This window comes from Ambystoma mexicanum, chromosome 13 (genome assembly GCF_040938575.1).
Source record: "Ambystoma mexicanum isolate Mex_15411 chromosome 13, UKY_AmexF1_1, whole genome shotgun sequence".
Lineage (NCBI taxonomy): Eukaryota > Metazoa > Chordata > Amphibia > Caudata > Ambystomatidae > Ambystoma > Ambystoma mexicanum.
The window spans coordinates 47305619-47326636 of record NC_090938.1 but is presented as its reverse complement, the minus strand read 5'-3'; the positions used below and the strand labels follow the sequence as shown (position 1 = coordinate 47326636).

Here is a 21018-nt window from a genome sequence, read left to right as displayed (position 1 = left end):
CTCACTTTGGTTCCATTCCATATGGATGCTAATAGGACCCCCACAGTCCTGTTTTTAGTTTTAACTACAAGCCGAAAGGATTGCATTGGAGTACAGGTAGAAAGGAGACGGGATGTGAGGACAGACAAAGCTTGTGTGTGTTGTATGGCTTTATACCCACCCATTCACCGCCCATGACCATACCAATTCCTATGGCCATGGGAGGTGGATGGCCTCCCGGCCAAAGCACACCCTCCTAAGATCTCATTGAGCTAACTCTATCACAGAGTAGCATAAACGTGTCTGCTCTATAGGGCCTGCCAGTGTTACTTCTAGCCTGAGAGTTTATAGCTTCATTACACCTGTAAACCTGCTCCTGACACAATAAAAAGGTCTTAAACAAGTGTGCATTCAGTCACTTGATTTATGAGCAATATGTGTGTACTTGCATCTGTTCCTTGTACTGATTTCCTGTTAAAAAAAGCATTGGCAAATTCAACACTTTACACATGTATATATATATATATATATACATATATATATATATATAGATATATATGGTTTATAGACATAATTTCGAAATAAAACATTTCGAAAGTCAAAAAGTCGAAACAAAAATGTCGAAAAAAATGTCGAATTTATTTTTTATGACGTTTTTTTTCGAAATGGGGGGGTTCCCCCCAACCCCCGTTTTTTTTTTGTTTTTTTGTTTTTACCTATTGTTTTTATATAAACTAGAGCCCAAAAAAAAATATCGAAAAAAAAAAATAATTCGACATTTTTTTTTTCGACATTTTTGATTCGACTTTTTTGACATTCGAAATTTTGTTTTCGATATTATGACTGGACACCGATATATATATATATATATATATATATATATATATATTAGAAGTTAATTTGCCAGACACTGATCTCATATGACCAGGTACTCACACCATTTCCAGGCTATTACCATCTTCAGGTCAGGTCATACTATCATGGCAGGACCTTCCAAATGCCTAACCAGGCCTACGTAAAAGCCCAAACTGTTGGCTTGTCCAATGTTTGTTTTCTTTGTGTTCTTGCACTTGAAGTCCTGGATTTGCAGTGGGGAGTCTAGGAATGTAAGTTTTAGAACGCAAAGAGAAAACAAGCCCAGGCTGGCATCTTTTGAATCACAGGGGCACATTGGCAAGTAAGCAAAGTTCTCAGACTTTCCCGCGCGCCAGGCTGTTGCTATGTTTAAGGAAGGTAACTAGAGCCCCCCTACTGCAGTCCCGGGCTTATTCAAATGAAGCTACCCAAAACCACAAGTCCCAAGATGCAACTGGGGAGAACATAAGAGGCATGGTGTGACCGATGATTGCTCAGGTCTTCTGCCCAGCCCCAAGTGCAGCCCTGCCTCTGTGTAGACCATGAAAACAGATCAAACCTTGGCGAGGAGGCGGCCCCATGGAAATGTGAACTACGGACCACCCAGTGTAAAGGGGGGAGGCACCCAGAAGTCATGAGAGCGGGGCGCCAAAGCCAGACCAATTCTAGGGCTCTCGAGTCAAAACCAAGGAGGCAGAATTAGCCTCCTAGACACCCAAAGATGTGAATAACTGAAGATAAGGCCGTTTTTAGTGCTAACTATGCAAATTGTCTTCTACGCTCTTAGCAATGAAAAAGGAGGAGGGGGGATTCGAGTTGCCGTGTGTACAGCAAAAAACAAAACAGAGAAAATAAAAAAAAACATATCGAAGAAAAAAAGACAAAAGGGAATGGAAAAAAGGGGTTTTCAATAAAAGTATTTTCTAAAAGAAATGTTTTGTCTGTGGATAGAAAAACCTCTTACTGAATGAAATAGAGATACTCCCTTATGTACTAAGTACCAGTAATCCCATTACACAGAGTCCTACTCTTCCTCGTCCAGTCCTTGAATCGTGCAGCCCTGTGGACAAAGGGCTGGACATCTTGCCTGTTAGGCTGTTTGGCGAGTGTCGGCGAGCTGCCAAAGGCAAATGGCGGGATAAGGGTCCCCGCCCTCTAGAACGCGGGCGCAAAGAAAACACGAGCGACCTGGCGGGGAAGATGACGTAAACCATCGACCTTCAGTAAGAAAAGTAAGTAGTTTCTACTCATGTGCCTCTACATGTGAGGACTTGGACATTGCCATCTCAAATCCTATCACCAATACAAACACTAATATTGTCATTCTGGACGAGGAGCAAGTGCCTGAGACTCGAGGGCATTTGTCTCAGGGACATCAGGGCATCGGATTGGTGAATGGAGGTTGTCCACTGAGCTTGACCTACACTAGCCATGTTGATGTGGTACACACTCAGGCTCGTAGTGTCAGTACAAAGTTAGTTCAGCTCAATGCACATAATCAAAACTTACCCGACGTGCCGCTAGCACTCAGGGACCTGTGTGGGTCGATGGTTGGGGGTTCCATGGTTGGGCTGCCGCGCTTGGCGGCTGAGCTTGGTGCTGGCGGTGGAGCGGAGGGGGCTCCGCGCGGATCCGGGGTGGTCCGGCGGGCGTGTGTGGAGCCGGTGGGTCCTGATGACAGTGGCCCGGAAATGGTGTTGCTGACCTGTGATGGCGTGGGAGCCGTGGGAGCTGTAGGCGGAGTTGCATCGCCCACGGCCGGCGGACCCGCGGGTGTGTTCCTGATGGCGAGCCGTCCTGCGAGGCTGCTCTGGCCCCTCCTGTCTTGCCTGCGACCGTATCCGGAGTGAGCGAGAGAGTTGGAGCCGCCCCTCCGGAGTTGACGGGGGACGCATGTGGCTCAGGTGAGAGGAGGAGCGAGGGGTTGCCGGCTGAGCTAGTGGTGCGTGTAGTTTCACGCACCGCCCAGGGGGTGGGAGGGGACCCTGACGACAAAGTGTTTGGCGCCTCATATGTGAAGCCAAAGGTTCTTCTTACTCTGGAGGCGGAGTTTGATAAAGTTCGAACTATGAAGGGGCACACGAATCACAGAGGTGACGAGAGCCGCGACTCATTGAATGTCGTAAATAATATTTTGCTTAATTTAATTTCAATGAATAAAGCACAAAGCATCTTGGGGAGAGATGTGTCCTCACACGGCGAGCAAAATCAAAAAGAAGCTCTGAAACGCCATAATGGCCAACTTAGTGAATCCAATAAAGACATATGGCAGAATGTTGCATACAAACGTAGGAAGTCGCCTTCCAGTGTGCCTAAAGAGATTATGAGTACGGCGTCTTCAAATGATATGTCTTTTAAGCAGATAAATTCACAAAAGAGAGCAATTAACCCTATACAGGTTCAATAGAGCTCAACGCATTAGAGTGCACGATCCTTACAGCATTCCAGTCCAATTACATCGGGGTCATGTGACTTGTCTGATTCTTGGTTCATTGAACTTCCCTTTCCTAAAATAAGGAGGAGAAGAGTTTTTAAGAATCAAAAGACGACGAAACGTACCTCAGAGACTAATATTTTGGAGTCCAAGGAATCCTTGTTATCAACTGCGCTACAATCTGCAATCATTTCATTTACAGCGATTTCCATGGCCCCTTTTATGAAACTTTATGAAAACTTGAATGATTCATTGAAAGATGTTACAACACTGACTGCCTTAATGAACTCCAAAATGGTATACTTGGAACAAATATGCAGCCAGTCTTCAGGGAACATAAATGAAGTACTGAAAAATCTAGATACTTCACTTAAAGCATCACGCGAACAAAAGAGAAATGATGCAACCGACAAAAAACTATTGGCTGAAGTTGCCCGTGAAGCATTGGGTATATTTAACAACACTGAAGCACTAGGAAGATCTTCGAAACAAGTCACAGCTGTGAACACAGAATTCAGGCCGCAAGCGGATGTAGTCACCTCAGATGGTGACTCTAGTGGATCAACGAAGGCTATACAAGTTCAAGCAGAGGCGCAACGAACTCCACAAGATAGTGTAATTGCCCACACGGGTTTTAAGAGTGTAGACCTAGCAAATCACTCTTACTTGGGGACGATACCCAACTCCCAGGTTCAAGTGGTCAGCACTGTACATGAGTGCGATCAAATAACTGACATCTCCTTCAATACGGCCTTTGAACAAGCAAGAGCTTGTAAAAAACGGCTGTGTATTGAGGATCAAACGCCAACGACATCTCATATGGAAGTAAAAGTAAATACGGAGAAAAGTGCATCACCTGGTACCCAAAATAGAGAAAAATGTAAGATATTCTCTATTTTTGAAGACACTTCAAGCAGATTAAAATCGACGATACATAAAATCAAAGCCGTAGAGCCCGCAAGAAAATCTAAAAACATGCCGGCAAAGAAATGTAATAAAAACACAGGTGCAAGAAAATTTTTAAGGACATTACATTTGTGCAAACAGTGACAAAAAACGGTAACAAACTCGATTTGAAAGAAAATACACAAAGATGTGAACAGCCAGAAAAAGGATCTGCTCAAAAAACATTGAATGAGAACGAAGTGTTATTAAACAACACCATGGTGGAGCTTTTAAATATGTCCACATATGATGAGGTGGAAGAAACGAAGGCTATATCATCAGGGGTGAAGAAGCCTCAACGTGTGAACACGGCCTTTCAAGCATCTGATGGATCTGTCCCAATCTCCTTGCCTACTGTAAGCGTGCAGAGGCCTCAAAGTGAGAATGGGGCTACTCTGGCATCCTATGGTCCTATTTTCAACGACCTCGCCTAGTGTAGGTCAAGCTCTCAAGAAGACGGACAACTCAGTGCCGGAGGTACAGAGGTTAATGGAGACAGAACGTGTGGCCTCTATATTACCTGTAGGAGTAAAGAATATCAGAACCTGCTGTATTGTTACTGAACCAGAGAACTCAACAATAGACTTAATTGCGCCAACTAGTCCACCATTTTTGACTATGCACGAAAGAAGGTTGAAATTATGTACTAATCAAGAAAACACTGACCCTACTGGTCTTGAGGAGGCCGGTTTTGGTATGCTGAGAAATGTAGAACTGGATCCCAGTTGTGCTCTAGAGGGTATAAAGGCTGATGATGAGACCTTGATCGTTGATGGGAACGACAAGTTATCAAGTATAAAACTCGACTCAAGAGTGATTGCTCTTGAAAAGAACAATGAACAAATTAAAAAGGTCAAAGGAGGAGCGCCAGTATGTAAACTGTTGATTGAGAGGCTTGATTCTGTGGATAAGTTGATTTTAAATCGTGCGAACATTATCCCCCTATTTGATCTGGTTCCAAGTCTACGTGCGATTAAGTCAAATGACATAAAGATTGTTGAATTTCCTAATGAAAAACGGAACGATAAGGTAATTCTCTATGTGACTATCATGGAGGCGAATGTCACACTTTTTTCATTGGGGTTTGAAGTTTATGAACTGGCAGCTTCGAGTGCGAATCCTCCTGAAAGAACTGCACGAGGTATTGGTGACGCACTAAGCTGTCTACAACAAAGTTCAATTTTACGTCGTTACAACAACGTAACAACTTCTCGCTCAGAAGATAACGAGGAAAGAAATAAGGCCAGTAATCTTGCCGTTAGAGCAACGTGTGAAAAGAAAAGTCTTGATGAGAAAAAAGAATCCTGGTCAAAACTCAATAAAAAGATGAGTCCTCTCGAAGCAATAAAAACAGACATAAGAATTACGATATATGGAGACCCTAACTCAACAAAAAATACATCAGTCAAAGAGAGCAATAGATTGAGTACTAAGGGCACTAATTGTGATTGGAGTTGGGTAGCAGCAACGCTGAATACAAATGCCCAACAATAATGTCAGGCTCTAACATCCTCAAGAGAGTGTTTAATGGCCTCATGGAACACGCAAGGCTTTATTCACCTCTTTAACACGAACTGGTTGGAAGGTATAACTATTGCCTGTTTACAAGAAACATGGTTAAATGAAAGTCCACTTTCAAGTGATGACGAAGCTGCACTCAATCCTGCAATAAAGCTGGAGAAAGGACGCCCGATGGCAGGCTTGTTAACTTTAGTTAATAAGGCCTCTGGCTTCAGGATTGTTAAGTCGATCAATCACTCTCCTTTTATCCAAGAAACCACAATCACAAAAGAGAAGCTGTGCCCTGAAGACACTGAGGAAATAATAGTTTTAAATGTATATTGGAACCATCAGAGGGCAGGTAAAACGGAATTTGTAGATCAAATTGCAGAAATCCTTGCAATTCCTTCCCTGTTGTTGCTTAAGGAGAGTGTAAATATTATGATCTGTGGTGATCTGAATATTGACCTCTTCAACCCTGCAACAAATGACAAAAAGGCGCTTGCCCACAATTGGCTGGAAGAAATGGAAGTAAGACAATTGCAAATGTTAAATGGGAAAACGACTGGGGACCTGGTACCGGCAGCTACATGGCATCGAGCTGACACTACATCTATAATTGATTATATGTTTGTGTCCATAAATTTGCATGCCCGAATAAAGTCTTTTTACATCAAGAACCAAACTAGCAGTGATCACAATATGCTGATAACAACCTTTACAACAACAACAAAAGAGGCTATGCCAATGTGGCAACATAGGGTCTTAGTTGCATCAAACAGGGTTAGACTACGTTTGGAGACGCACGAGGTCAGCCAGTTGGCAACAGTTTATTGCCATCAAAGTACCCAAACGGAGTATGCTCATCTATTGCTCCAATTCAAGACCAAGAACGTTGGGCTCAAAAATCAAAACATGGTGCGTAAACACTGGTTTGATTTAGAGATACAGATCCGCAAAAGACAGATGAGACAAGCTATTCGCCAGGCTCAGTTAATGGACCAGTTATCTCAGAAAAGGGCTATTAGAACTGCCAAGCAGAGGTACAAAAACTGGCTGAAAGCCCGCGAACACTTGACTATCCAAAATGATGCGGAAACCATGTTAACTGTATTGAAGAACAAAAACTCAAGAGGATTATTAACAATATGCAGGCCCCGCAAAAGGCTTTGCAAATGTGTCCTGTAAGGGAGAAGGATTGGATTTCCCACTTCTGGGAATTATATAAGGGCCATAGGATTCTCAATAGCGGAACTGAACTGTTGTTTCCTCCTCGAACAATTGATTATTGCAAAGACGATATTACTTCGATAATCTTGAAGGCAAATAATTCCAGAGCTCCTGGCCTGGATGGTTTAACTAACCATACCATCAAGCAACATCCTGAGATATGGGCCAAGTTCCGTGTAGCTTTATTCAAAAGAATAAATAACTCGGGCCAATCTCCTGAATCATGGAAATCGGCGGTAATTGTACCAATATTTAAAAAAGGAGATAGATCGAACCCCGCGAACTACAGGCCAGTGGCACTATTAGACGTTCTGGGTAAGATCTATGCTACTGTTTTGCAACAAAAATTGGTATCATGGGCTGTGAAAACGGCGCATGTCGATGCCCGACAGGCTGGGTTTGTCAAACATGTGGGTTGTTCTCTAAACCTATTGCTACTCAACCTGATAAAAATGGAGGCCTTGAAATCAAATACTACCATCTACTTGGCCTTTATTGACTTTTCTAGTGCCTTCGACACTATTGATCGGGATCTATTATGGTCAAAACTGCGCTGGTGGGGATGCCCAAAAGATCTAGTAGCCGCAATCCAGGAGCTTCACACAAATACCTCGATCAAGATTAGACTTGACCAACTGGGGTCCTTGTCATCGGTAATCAAAACTGAAAAAGGGGTAAAACAAGGTTGTCCGTTTGCCGCAGCAATATTTAGTCTGTATATATCGGACTTGGGAATCTCGATAGATGCAGTAAGATCATATCCTCCGAAAATAAACAAAACCCATGTAAGCTGGCTTTTATATGCTGACGATCTAGTGGTCATGGACTTAACACCTGCCGGCTTGCAACGAAAACTAGATGCAATCCAGTCATATGTAAGAGAGAATCGTTTGTTGATTAACACAAACAAAAGTGAAGTCTTAATATTCAAAAACCTGAGAGGGGTCACCTCGAGTAAAGCAAAAAAATATAAGTGGTTTTTGGGTGGGACCTCACTGACCATATCTCAAAGCGCCAAATACTTAGGAATGGTTTTAAGTTCCTGCATTAATGACGCCCCTTGGGTGGCAGACACTAAAAGGAAATGCACCCAGTTAGCTAATCAAGCATTGCTCATGAAAAAGAAATTTGGGAAATTTTCATTGGAGCCGGTACGGCTGTTTTATCAACAAAAAGTCGTGCCGGTGTTGATTTACGGAGCAGAGAATGCCCTGGGATGCTCTCACGAGGTGTGGTCTTCCCTAGAGAACCAATTCTGGACAAAAGTGTTGGGTCCCCCTAGAGGGACGACGACTTCATGTATTAGATATGAGCTATCTCTCATTTCATTACAGGCCAACATTATGTGGAACTTGCTATCGCTATACCGAAAGACTCGTGCACGAGAAAACATCCTGCAATTTGAACTTCTTCACAGTGCAACAGCCGAGGGTCAGAACCTGGTGGCTTTGTGGATGCACAGATGTGAAAGCTTATTGGAAGAATTTGACATTAAGATCGATTTGCTTCATGAAAACCCACTTGCTGCAAAAACGAAAATCTGGCAATTAGACTGGGAGAGAACTTGCTCTGAAAGAGACATGGCAAAACTGATGATAAGTGTCCCATTAGAGGTTCAAGCCTTTAATACGACTCAGCGCTACATCAGTTTGTTCCCAGGACCCAATGCACGGAGACATTTTATGTTTTTTCGTATGAATCTGTTCAAAACTAAAGAGCGATTGCAAACATGGAAGTGTAACAAAAACATAAATCTCAGGTGCAGATTCTGCACAAAAGCACCTGAGTCATTGAAACATTTAGTTTTATTTTGTAACAGTTTTCGAAACGAAAGAACTCTGCATTTTGGTCCGTGGGGAATAATCCACCCTTCTCTGTGTGCGGAAGAATGGTGGGGACATATGTTCAATGGAACTGATCTGAAATTGTTAATTCCATTGACTCAATTTCTAGCGTTAATCGAACACCAGCTAAGCATGGTCTCTGGTGCTTAGGAAGGGAGTTGTGTAGGAAGGTTCATCAGGGGTTAAGAAGTAAGATGAATCGGAAGAAGGGAAGCTGTGGATCTTGGATTTTAAATGTATGTTATTTGTGATTTGTTGAGGTATGTAAACATTTTCAAGGTTTGTATAAACCGTATAAAATAAAAAAATAATAAAATAAATTAAAAAAAGAATCATGCAGCCCCCCCCCCCCGTCTGAGACAGGTACCCTGTGAAACAGTAACATTCAAAATAAAACACCCTTTGCTCTGGTTCCACGTGCCTCTTCCATTGGGGCGTGGCAGGAGGCGGTCCCTAGGAATTTGCAACTGCTGCCAGTAAATGCAGGCATGGAGGGGCCCATGGGTGGACTGGGACCCAAAAGGGGCCATGTAGATGTTTTTCAAAGTGGCCCCATATTACACAGCGTGAGCAAACCCCATTACTCTCCCATAACAGCATGTGGAAATAAAATAGGTCACCACACAAAAGAGGCCCATAATTCAGTGGCAAAGCGGGGAAATCTCCAGAGCTCCCCGTATCGTGACTTCAATGCCGGCAGGCACCCGCTCATGGGTTTACGGTCCGACCGGGTGTATAAAGACGGAAGACACAGCACGCAGCTCACAAGGTGTGAATCATTCTCTTTATTCTCCTTAACTCCACTCCCGCACAGGAAAAGCACATGACGTGTTTCCTTCCAGGCAGGACAATGAACATGAAGAAGGCCGCAGAGCCCGAGAACAACTAGAACGTTACACCCCTTCCCCACATAAACTATAACGTACAGCTATTCCATTTCTTCAATCCCGCTCGTGGGTCGACGCACAACCCTCTTAGAGGGACTTCGGCTACAGGTGGCTCTGCTGCTTCATAGTCACTGTCGTCAACAGTGTCCACATCAGCGTCCATGTATTCAGAACAACCGCCGACGGATCGTCGTCACTGAGTTCGCCGTCTGATGTTGTCTCCTCGGTCAAAGGTTGGCCAAAATTTCAGAAAAATTATGAGTTCCGGGTGATGGCGAGAGCATCATTCTGCGCTGAGACCATTGACCCTTTTGTGTCCACCACTCGCAACGTCTTAGGGTGAAATGCGGGCTTGTCCTCTGGGTCTGTCTCTGAAGCACCAGCACAGGGTCTCCTATGTGGAGGCCGTGCTCTCCGTCTCTTGATGGCATCGTTTTTCATCTTCTGCTTGACTTTGCTGTCCAACTCACGAGCATGTCTTGCCCTTCCTCTTCCGGTGCCATGCCTGGCACATGAGGCAGGCGTGTGCAGATCTTGCAGTGGAACATGAGTTCCGGGGGACAGACCCCTGTTGTGCTGTGTGGGGTCTTCAGATGGCTTGCCTAAAGGACCCATTAGTGATGGTACAGACTTGCAAAGTACATTTGATGTTGGCGTTAAATAGTTCTACCATCCCATTAGCCTGGGGCCATAGCGGTGTGATTTTCATGTGTTGGAAACCTAAGTGCTCTGCAAACATGGGAAATTCTTGGCAGCTAAAAGGGAGACCACTGTCCGTCTTCACCACCGAGGGGATACCATAACCTGCAAAGGCGTTGTCGAGTGCGGGGATGATGGCATGTGCACTCGTGGACGATACTTCAGGGTATCGTGACATCTCATCAGTGGCCACCACTAAGTATTTCCCGTTGACCTAAGGCTCAAACACATCAACTGCCACCTTCTCCCATACATTCAATGGCATGGGAGTCATCTGTAAAGGTTGAGGGAATGTGGGGGTACCACAGCCTTGCATATCAGGCAGTCTTCCAGGGCCACCTGTATCTAGTATTCCATGTTGGGGAACCACACCTTTGTCTTCAATTGCCGCTTGGTGGACACAATTCCTCTGTGACCCACGATGTGGTCCTGTAGAGATGGGGGGAATGAGGATCCTGTTCTCCTTGAGAATTAGCCCCTGGGCCGACGTGGACAGCTCATCCCTTCTGAGGGTGAAAGTGTGCATCCTCTTCTGCTGGTCGACATTAAGCACGGTTTCTCCGTGCACTGTGGTGCGCCATCGTCCTGCAAGAATCCTTTCCTTCACCAGCGAAAGCAGTTAATCTCTCTCTGTTTCCTGGACAATTTCTTGAATTGTCACTGCTGTTGGGAGCGCCTTATTCACCATGTAGTTGACATACTGGTCTGCCTTGGAGGTTTGTGCCTCTATGGCCGCCGGGAGCGGGAATCGGGAGAGGACATTTGTAGTATTGTTTTCCTTGCCAGGTTTGTGGACAATGTCAAAAGAATACTCTTGTAGACGGAGGCCTCACTGAGCAATTCTGGGAAGCATTTTGGCGTTGGGTTTGCCAAAGATTGTGGTGAGGGCCTGATGATCGGTTACGATAGTGAATTTCTTTCTGTACCGGAACAGATGGTAGTGTTCACAGGCCCACACCACAGCCAAACTTTCCTTCTGTGGCTGTGAGTAGGCATGCTCAGTAAATGACAAGCTCCTGCGGGCGTAGGAGACAATGGGCCTCATTACGAGTTGGGCGGTACATCCACAGAACGTAAGCCTCTGTGTGCACACGTCTTTAAATAAAAGACTCACTTCTTTTATTCTGTCCATTGAAACTATGTTTAATGCCTGCCCAGGAGGCCAGAGCTGGGTGTACTCTGCGCTTACACTGCAGGGCTGCTTGAAGCATCATTTTCTGACAAGAAACCACCCCATCCAAAAGAGAGACAATTAGATATTTATCATGCAAGCGTCCCCCTTAGGGGATCTGAAGATCTCATTCCTAAAATGATGGTGTGGAGAAAAGGTGGCCCTACCGGACTTGCCTCCTACACCATATTCCAAGTGTGGACGCGCTGTTCCCTCCACGTTGCCACCAAAATATGTTGGTTAACTCAGGCAGAATTACTGTGCACATTAAATTCTCCAAACACCCCTCTGGAGTTCTAGGGGACTCCAAAATAAGGATTAACACTCCCACGCTGCCACTCATAATGTGGCTGAAATGCTGCCGCACTGAGTGGCAGTAATAGTAAAGTGTGGCAGTGTTCCCAGGCGAAATACTGCCGCGCTCGCCATGTGGCCCAACATCTATCTTGCTCTTCACAACCCTATCAGTGCTGTTTAGAAATAGTTGAGATTGTGTAATGATTGCATACATTAACACAATGGTAAGTCGCGTTGAATGTTTATTCACAATATACAAGAACTCTATTTGCCAACAGCCTTTGTTCAGTGGGTTGGGGGTGGGAGGGTTGACTCACCGGGGACCCCCGCTCTAGTAAAAAGAACTCAAATGCAATGCCACTTTTTATCCCTATGACATTCCCTTAGAAATAAGCAGTTTTGGCTCAACACAAACATTGGGCCTCATTACAACGGGGGGGGGGGCCGTGGAATGGGGTAGCCATGCCGCTAGGAACGGCATGGCTACCTCCAAACTCCTAATCAGGCCATTGTGGCGGTAAATGTCGCCTAGAAGGGGCTGCCCAGTAGTTTACGGTGGGGGGGAGGGTGAGTCAGACGAGATTGCTGCATTAGCAAGAATGTAATCACCAATGTTGAGGGATTATCTTGCAATCAGAGATGAGGAGTGAGAAAAGTTATTCCAATGGATCACACCAGATGAACGCCACAAGGGATCTTTGATCTTCAAAATAACAAAAGATGGAGAGGGGGAATCTACTGGAAGCTTCTCGAACAGAAAAGAAAAGACACCACTAGGGATAAGGAAAAGCAGAAGGTCTTAACAATTCTCTATATCAAAATTTACAGGTAATTGACTTCATTTTAAAACCCAGCTGGATACGAAAGATCACGTGCAAAGGCAAAGTAAGGGCTTAGCTCTGAGATAATCTGGGGAACCAAAGCCCGGGGCCAGATGGGACGCATCCAAGACTCCTTATGGAGCTAAGTGCCGTTTTGGCCCGCCACGTACATTTAATTTCCAGATTAGCAATCAGATCTAGTCCAGTGCCTGGTGCCTGGCATAGCAGATATGGTTTCAAACTAATCGACGGGGCATGGTCGTGGACCTGGCATCGGCAAAGCTGGAAAACACTTTTAGGGATGATTGTAGAGTTTTTGCCCCAAAGGAACCCGCTGTTTCACTCGGGGCAGTGTGAATATAGGCTGCCGAGTATCCAAAGATATGAAAGTTAAACTGCAGGTCAAGGCTGACATTAGAGTTATTTATACGGAATCGTGGATTTTAAAAAGGCATTTGATTTTGTGTCACTCAAAACATTGACTTGTAAATTACCTTAACTGGCAATCAAAGATCATAGGACACTGATCAAGGTAATTCATTTTGTTGCTACTCAAACTCTCGTTTTGCAGCTGCGGAACGCTGGAGGGATGGGGAACACCATATCCTGATTGGTGGCCTTCAGGTGATGCAGTGTCAAACACGGCTTTCAGGATCCGGTTCAAAACCAACTGAGCTACTTTGCTAGTTAGGAATGCAACAGGCCTAATTACTGGTTGAAAGGGATTTGGGGATCTTGGGATGAAAGAGACAGCTTCGAAGTCGGTTAAGGAGTGATGTGGTGTTCCCCAGGGGTCTGCCACTGAACCCAATGGCAACGGACATTCACAAATAATTTGAAGATGAACTTGGGTACCGATGATTCGATCCTGGCTGTTGATGAAAAGTTGAGTATGAAGGTACGGAGAGAGCAGAACACATTGAAATGACACGTACCTCCCCAGGCAAGGTGGGAACAGAACAGTGTTAATGGGGTTTAATGGCACTAAGTGCAGGGTGATGAAGCACTTAGGTCAGGAACAGGCACTGGCCAAGAACAAAATAATTAGGGCATTACTGCCAGTACAGGCCATGAAATGGACCCGGTGGTGCTCGAAAGTAGAAGCACGATCACGAGGAATGAATGCCCTGGTAGCCCTTGGGGGCACTGATAAGCTAATTCATGCCTATATATGTATGTATAAACTGCCCAAAAAGTGCTCTTCCTATGGTTTTAGCAACTTAACCATAACTACACAGCCACTACTGTGGGGCGGGAGAGTCGGGGGGGGGGGGGGAGGAGAGAGAGAGAGAGAGAGAGAGACATGTGGCTGCGGCACATGGACAGGGCAGTATTTTCCATGTACTGATGTAAGGCCTTTACAGGAATATGTGTTTTCATGTTAAACAACAGTAGGTTTTTAAAGGTTGAACATTTCTTGATCATTGGGAATGGGCATATGTATGACATTCGCGCCCCCCCCCTTGAGCTCTTGGATCAGAGCCTTTGGCAGGGAAGGGAGGTGATAATCCCCTTTCGCTTGGTGCCGGAACGTCTTCACATACAGACAATGATGGCATCGCTGCCAACCCTCCACACCCAAAGCAAGCAGGCATTTCATGCCTTCCTGGCAATGAGAACAAATGCACACAGTAAGGACTCGGTGCTTAGGTGAGCACCGAGAGTGCAGTGCCAGCTCTGCCAGTGCGCTGCAATCACGGCCTGCAGCGCCATCAGTTCTTGCAGTCTGGAGACCCCCCCCCAGCATTGCCAATGACAATGCCAGTTCTCCCCAATCCTGACCTATAGAACCTAAGGTTGTTGATAAACTCCCTGAGCTCTGCCAGTGTATCTCATTTTGAACATAAAGCACCCAGCAATATTTGAGGATGGCAAACCACTGAGGTCTGCCGATACTCCTCAAGAAACGCACTGAGCTCTGTCGATGCTCCTCAGTCTGGACCTAAAGCACTGAGTGGTATTTGAGAAACTCACTGAGCTCTGTCGATACTCCTCAATCTGGACCTAAAGCACTGAGTGGTATTTGAGGAACTCACTGAGCTCTGTCGATACTCCTCAATCTGGACTTAAAGCACTGAGTGGTATTTGAGGAACTCACTGAGCTCTGTCGATACTCCTCAATCTGGACCTCAAGCACTGAGTGGTATTTTAGGAACTCACTGAGCTCTGCTGATACTCCTCAATTCGGACCTACAGCACTGAGTGGTATTTGATATACTCACTGAGGTCTGCCGATACTCCTCAATCTGGACCTAAAGCACTGAGTGGTATTTGAGAAACTCACTGAGCTCTGTCGATACTCCTCAATCTGGACCTAAAGCACTGAGTGGTATTTGAGAAACTCACTGAGCTCTGTCGATACTCCTCAATTCGGACCTACAGCACTGAGTGGTATTTGATATACTCACTGAGCTCTGTCGATACTCCTCAATCTGGACCTCAAGCACTTAGTGGTATTTGAGGAACTCACTGAGCTTTGCTGATATTCCTCAATCTGGACGTAAAGCACTGAGTGGTATTTTAGGAACTCACTGAGCTCTGCTGATACTCCTCAACTCGGACCTACAGCACTGAGTGGTATTTGAGGAACTCACTGAGCTCTGCCGATACTCCTCAATCTGGACCTAAAGCACTGAGTGGTATTTGAGAAACTCACTGAGCTCTGCCGATACTCCTCAATCTGGACCTAAAGCACTGATTGGTATTTGAGAAACTCACTGAGCTCTGTCGATACTCCTCAATCTGGACCTAAAGCACTGAGTGGTATTTTAGGAACTCACTGAGCTCTGCTGATACTCCTCAATTCGGACCTACAGCACTGAGTGGTATTTGATATACTCACTGAGGTCTGCCGATACTCCTCAATCTGGACCTAAAGCACTGAGTGGTATTTGAGAAACTCACTGAGCTCTGCCGATACTCCTCAATCCATTGATCTATGTGCACTATCTCATGCATGTGATGCATGCGCCCTCTTGCATCTATGTTCCATCTCACATGTATGTACTGTGGCGACAAGGAACGAAGAGACTGACCTAGCGGTGCCATGATGAGTGCTCCGACCATGTATTCAAAAGAAAGACGATCCTGTCATTCTTTAACTCAAATGGATTTCCCGACCTAAACTCGGGTGCTCGTCAGGAAGCCTGTGTAAGTCCAAATCAAAAGGCACCGTCCCAGTCAAAAAGGCTCCTACGCTACCCCTGTCCCTACAGTGAACAATAATGCTGCAGTGGTTCTACTGGTGACCCAGGAAAATGACTCCCTTTTGCTGAATGTAAAGTGCCCCAAAGATTCAAGTGTCTCAAAATAAAAGTTCCTTAAAGTTCCAAGCTTTTTGTGTCACACAAACAAAACAAAACAGTTCTCCAGTATCCTCGTGTGGCTCGGAGAATGACTCCCTTTTCCTATCTGGTTCCCCAAAGTTCCTTATAGTTTTCAGCAAAACTTGTCATTACTTTACAGAGGTTTTCATGCTTTTGGCTTTTTTAATAGTCTTTTTTCTGCCCCCACGGGGACAGCAAAGATGCTCCCCGAGTCCCTCTCGACTCATCAGCACCGCACTCCTGTGGAACTGTCCAGGGAATTGTGCCACTAGGTGATTCACTACTTTATCTGTTTCTTCATGGCTTACAGTCTCACATCTTCCTGGCCTCCTTGCGGACTTATACTTGTTCCCGTTACATTCTCATAGGGAACTCTTCACAGGTTTCCTCAGGGGTCGCCGTTGCACTCTCTCCACTTGAACTTCCTCTTTAATGTTACTTCTGCAGCCGGCTTCTCTCCAAGTCCAGTTACTGCCGGCGATCTCGGTGTAATTTTCGGACACTTCTATCCACCCATGACACGTCATGCAACCACCAAAGTCTCTTGCACTCTACACATTCACCTATGCGAGTCGACTGTAGACTACGGTAAGCTGTCTCTGCACTGTTGTAGGACCCGATGGTGAACTCTCTACAGGTCAGGCCACCACCTTTCCGTCTCTCCAGGGTAAATGCGCTGGCTCTCAACCAACTCGTAAAATGGTTCTCGGTTGACCCGCTGCTTCTTTCTTCAACTTTGGAGACGTGCCTTACTGCAGTCCCCCGAAACTCAAGTTCAACCTTACAGGCTTCAATGCGGCCCGCTCAGTCGCTGTGCTCTCCTTCTGAATGTACAACAGCTCTCAGCATAGCAGAACCACAGAGGTCACTGCTGGACGCATCAGAAGACGATGAGAAAAACAGTCCTTCTTTGCTGTTCGGTATAAATACCGGGGATGGCTCGAGCGTAACCTCAGTCCAATTGACAGTAGCTGATCTAACCTTAATCCTGATCGATTATAGCGTTCTCAAGTTCTTCTTCATCCCTGTACCTATGACATCAGGATGGTTTGATATTTTACAATAACACATCTTTTCGGATGGGAGCTTATGTGTAGAAGGTACGGGCATTTACATCAGCCAGCGGAATTGGAGTTTAAAGGGCTGTGTCTCCCAATCACGTCCTTATCCCCAGGGGAGTAGTTCCTCTCTGTGAGATCCTTCCACATGTTGGCACCCGTAGGGTGACTATCGGTTAGCGGCCTTACCTCCCAAGCCTCAAGGAAAGGGACTTCCCCCGGGGGAGAAGTGACGCCATCTGAAGGACTGTCACAGTACCTTCTCTGATGTATGTTCCCTCTCATGTATGTGTATTGTCTGGTGTTTGTGCCATCTTTCGCATAATCTAGTTTATTGACTTCACATTACAATTATGCTTCACTTGTGTGTGAATTTAACAAAAAACTCGACGCATTTTGTATTTTTGTAGAAAACATATTAGGGGGCGAGGCAGACTATCAGAGGGTTAGGGATTGGAAGGTCGTTCTGGTTGTCAGGTCAATACTAGAAAGCAGGGGCTGGGCTGTCGTTGAACATGAGATTACACGGAGCGCTTGTTGGTTAAGAGATTAAGGTAAGAGGTCTTGTTGAGCGTACTCTCACCGCTTTTTGGGGAGTGTGTTGTTCCAGTCAAGGCCTACAGGAGATTATTTTGAGGCCCCAGGAATTGCTGATATAGGGGGAAATGTCAAGGTTGTATTTGACCCAGTCATGGACAAGTCCCAAGCAGTTCAGCATCTGCTTCAGAGCTATAGTGTGATCCACACATGGGGAACGGGGCACCCACAGGACAGAGGGGACACTTTTTATATGAATAGCCACAAGGGGCCTCATCAGGAGTTTGGCAGTAGCCATGGAGCTATTAGCTCGATGGCTGCTGCCAAACCGGGCTCCTTTACCGGGTTCCCAGAATGAGGAATTACCGGGCCATTCCGAGTTCGGAGGGCCCGGTAATTCCTCCCTCTGGGAACCCTGGCCCGGACCTTCCCCATTCCCATCTGAGCCCCCATAGGGCTCAATGGGAATGGGAGAGGGAGCTAACAATGGGCCGATTACGACCGGCCCGTTGTTAGCTCCCTCTTCCCCTCGCGAGACCCGGTAACAACGCCTGGTTTTACCAGGCTTCCATACCGGGTCCCGCGAGGGGACCACATAATTTCGCGGAACGGGTTTAACGGGTCCGCCTCCATTAGGGGAGCCCGTTAGCCCATTCCGCGAAGGTCGTAATGAGGCCCAAGACCTATTGTCATCTGGTTCATTTCTTTCTGGAAGAAGAGCAAAGGTATTTACTAGATAAGCTAGTAATTCTCTTTGTGCTGCAGTGCGTTCATAATACAGTGTTAATGACCTTAGATTGTGCCCCAGCTGCGCTTGCTAAAGCGGGGTCCACAATGTAACTGTCTTCTATTGAGGTTCCAGAACCTTAGGGAGTGTCTTATGAAGGAAATGGGGCATGTATTTTATGAGATGGGGAGGCATCACCAGGTTTTGTATGTCATGCAGAACAGGAAACTTTTTTCGAGGTCACTTAATTAGGGAACTTTGTAAGAACATGAGGTTGCAAATTCAAAAGGAGCGGGAGTTAAAGGACGCCCTTCAAGTCCTAAGGACTCAGAACGATAATGAGGATGATACGAGGGATGGAGATTTGCTTGTATCTGTTCAAAGTGCGGATATCTAAGCTTCCCCAGAAGCAATTCCAAGGAAGTGGAACTAAAGCTGACACAACGCTGGCAAGGAGGTTGAGAATGCAGAGTGCTGAGCACCAAGTCTTAGGCGTTTATTCTGGCCTGGGCAGGAGATTTTGTGATCATGAGGACATGGCGGAAACTTTTGTACACGACTCTCTCTAAGGAGGAGAACAATTACATTGCGATGCAAGTTAACGAATATCTAGTGTCCTTGTGTTTGCCTAAGCTCACAAGAGCAGCACTGGAAGAACTGGAAGACCCAGTCACTGACAAGGATGTTATTTATGCAATTAAAGGGATAAGCTCTGCGATGGCACCAGTGCCTGATGGATTCACAATTCATTTTTCATAAAAGGTTTCAAGAGGTTCTGAGCCTGATATTGAAATCAGTCTTTACGGCAGTCATTGAGGGACATCCAGTCACCCTGTCCTTTATCAATGTGTCCTTATCGGTGATCCATAAAGAAGGGAAGGGTTCAGAGCATTGCACCTCTTATCGGCCAATCTCTTTAATAAATGTGGTCATAAAAGTATTGCTGAGACTTCTGGTCACCAAGTTAGACCAGTTCATGACAGAGCTGCTCCACCCAGATCAGGGGATTTTTTTCTCTGAGGTCGCCAGAGGGCCGGCAACATTTACAGGACCATAGATCTGGTTAATGCTTCTCGCCACTCCTCAGGTGACCCGGTATTATTAACCGCAGATGCCAGTATGCCACTATGCCAGGAAAACCTTTGACCTTGCCAGCTGGAGGATTCTTCATGAGACGTTGGGAGTTTGTGGCTTTGGTCCTAACTGGTTGAAATGGTTTGGGGAGCATTACTCGTCCCCTGACGCTTCTATAGGACTAGATGGAATATCCTCACAGACTTACTTCCTGGGAAGGGGAACTGGGCAGGGATGTCCATTATCGCCCCTCTTATTTGATTTGATCTTAGAACCTCTTCCTAGTAAAGGCATTAACGATGGATGGGCTGCAATACAAAGTGAGGTTATTTGCAGATGATGTAGTGCTTCACCTTACTCCTCCATCATCCTCAATTCCTACGTTGCTAGATGAACTCCACAGTTACTGAAGTATGCCCGTTTAGAAAGTTAAAGCAGACAAATCGATCTTGCTTCCATTGGGGTCCACGCCACCACGGTTGGCTCAGAAGCTGGCTAGTTATCAGTTTCCAGTCCATGCAGGCAAGATCACCTAAGTTGGCATGTGGATGACTTCAGACCTATCCTCCCTTTATCGACTGAACCATCACCCAATTTGCGAGCGGATTTAATTGGATATCAAAATATAGGAAGTTTTGGACCTCCCCTGGGTGGGTAGGCTCATCTCTCCAAGCATGAGTGTTCTTCCCAGGATCTTATTTCTGTTTACTATGTGTGACGACGAATCGCAGGGTTTCATTCTTTTTCCTCATAGGGGAGCCCTTCCTTGTGAGGCTAGGGAGGTGAGCCCACTACACAACATTCCCCCTAGGAGTGGCCGTAAGTGGGACCTCACAGGGAAAGACTCCCCTCTCTGGGATAAGGACTCCTGTTCCGTCAAGGAACTACATAGAACCTCTCTTGTATACCACTAATACAATCTACACTTCAAAGCAACCTCTTGGATCAACGTAATGTTTATTATTCTACTATTAGCCCCAACATCCATATTGAGGCAAAGTGTACATTACATACTGAGAGAGGAAAGAGAGGCGAGTGAGTACTAATGATCACTCCATGTTTGACACAAACTCAGACTGTGACGAAGAAGAATGGGCGAGCCGGAGAGATTGCCCATATAACAGAGGGAAAGGACTTTAAGGTTCCTCTGGGGAAGACCCTGGATTTGAATATAGAAATGGGAGAAGGACTAAGCAAAATGAGTGAAGCCCAGGAAGTTCGAACCTGGGGAAGGCTGGAAACTGACGAGGACCTTGCGAGCAGCTGTAACCTAGAGGCAAGGAAGAAGCAGATGACCGTGCCGTGCAGGGGACTGGAACGCCAAGGAAACAAGGAGCGAATAGATGGTGGCGTGACCTGGAAAAGGTGGAAGAAATCATAGCCCAAATGAGTGACAACCCAAACATTATGAGGAGAGGAAGTTCATTGTTAAAAGAGAAGGAGAGGCTGAAAGCCTGGAGAAGCCTTGAGAAAAACAAAGGGAACTGGTCAAAGAAATAGCCGGGAGCTATTTGAAAATCGTTCATTAAGGCTGGAAGGCCTAACCGCAGAAGGGAGTCATTCTTCTGGATTTCCTTTAGTTGTTTTCTCTTTGTGGTAGGGCCAGAAGAGGTTAGCTTTGAGATGGAAGACAG

General features: G+C 45.7%; 1 protein-coding gene across 3 annotated transcripts in view; it reads right to left on the bottom strand.

The window, feature by feature from the left end:
* Positions 1-21018, bottom strand: part of CDK18 (cyclin dependent kinase 18) — a 514702-nt gene that overhangs the window by 11673 nt on the left and 482011 nt on the right. The window lies entirely within an intron of this gene.